At 52.9% G+C, this 1,669-nt stretch overlaps 1 pseudogene; it reads left to right on the top strand.

The window, feature by feature from the left end:
- The first annotated feature begins 442 nt into the window (after window positions 1-442).
- Window positions 443-1,368, top strand: LOC104656762 (annotated as a pseudogene).
- The last annotated feature ends 301 nt before the right edge of the window (window positions 1,369-1,669 follow it).

Below are 1,669 nucleotides of genomic sequence, written 5' to 3'. Positions count from 1 at the left end.
TCCCAGCACTTAGGGAGGCTGATGCAGGCAGATCACGAGGTCAGGAGTTCAAGACCAGTCTGGTCAATACGGTGAAACCCTGTCTCTACTAAAAATACAAAAATTAGTCTGGCGTGGTGGTGTGTGCCTGTAATCCCAGCTACTTGGGAGGCTGAGGCAGGAGAAGTGCTTGAACCCGGGAGGCAGAGGTTGCAGTGAAGCCTGGGCAACGGAGCGAGACTCCCTCTCAAAAAAAAAAAAAAAAAAAAGGATTGGCGGTGCGTGGGGCCGGCGGGCAGTTGGCGTGAGCGGGACTGGAGCTGAGCTGAGGCAGGAAGAGCTGACGCCACGGTGGAGAAGGAGGAGGCTGGCGGCGGCATCAGCGGGGAGGAGGCTGGCGCAGTATGACCGGTAGATCCGCCTGTGGGGACTGGAGGTCCAGAAACCGCTGCGGGCCTCCCGGCTGCTTCCTGTCGGCATGAAAGGACTCGGGGCTGAAATTGCCAAGAATCTCATCCTGGCGGGAGTGAAAGGACTGCCCATGAAGGATCACGAACAGGTATCTCCAGAAGATCCCGGAGCTCAGTTCTTGATTCGTACTGGGTCTGTTGGCCGAAACACGGCTGAAGCCTCTTTGGAGCAAGCTCAGAATCTTAACCCCATGGTGGATGTGAAGGTGGACACTGAGGATATAGAGAAGAAACCAGAGTCATTTTTCACTCCGTTTGATGCTGTGTGTCTGACTTGCTGCTCCAGGGATGTCATAGTTAAAGTTGACCAGATCTGTCACAAAAATAGCATCAAGTTCTTTACAGGAGATGTTTTTGGATACCATGAATACACATTTGCCAATCTAGGAGAACATGAGTTTGTAGAAGAGAAAACTAAAGTTGCCAAAGTTAGCCAAGGAGTAGAAGATGGGCCTGATACCAAGAGAGTAAAACTTGATTCTTCTGAGACAACGATGGTCAAAAAGAAGGTGGTCTTCTGCCCCGTTAAAGAAGCCCTGGAGGTGGACTGGAGCAGTGAGAAAGCAAAGGCTACTCTGAAGCGCACAACCTCTGGCCACTTTCTCCTCCAAGTGCTCCTACAGTTCCACACAGAAAAAGGAAGAGATCCCAGTTCTGATACCTACGGGGAAGATTCCGAGTTGTTGCTCCAGATACGAAAACGATGTGCTTGACTCACTGGGTTTTAGTCCTGACCTGCTTCCTGAGGACTTTGTCAGGTACTGCTTCTCCGAGATGGCCTCAGTGTGTGCGGTGGTTGGAGGGATTTTGGCACAGGAAATTGTGAAGGCCCTGTCTCAGCAGGGACCCTCCTCACAACAACTTCTTCTTCGATGGCATGAAGGGGAATGGGCTTGTGGAGTGCCTTGGCCCCAAGTGAACCCAAGACTTGGCAGCCCCGGAGATGCCAGTTGCAACATGTCCGCCTGTATTCCCTGTCCCCCTGCTTCATGAAGGCATCTCCAGGCAAGGAAAACTGAAGTCATTGGCCCAATACAAAACATTTCCTGCGACGAAGGAGGTGGTGCCGTCATGCTGCTTCCCATCACCAGCAGCTGCTCGACAAGGGGCGCAGGGCAGCTGTCTTTGTTCCAGCACCGTTCAGACAGCCTGGCACCCTGAGCTTGCCAGCTCCCCTGAGTGAAGAGCACTTCCAAGCACCCCTCTGCCCCTTCTCTGTC

This window comes from Rhinopithecus roxellana, chromosome 15 (assembly GCF_007565055.1).
Source record: "Rhinopithecus roxellana isolate Shanxi Qingling chromosome 15, ASM756505v1, whole genome shotgun sequence".
Lineage (NCBI taxonomy): Eukaryota > Metazoa > Chordata > Mammalia > Primates > Cercopithecidae > Rhinopithecus > Rhinopithecus roxellana.
The sequence above is the reverse complement of the archived record's forward strand: the minus strand, read 5'-3'. Positions and strand labels throughout refer to the sequence as shown.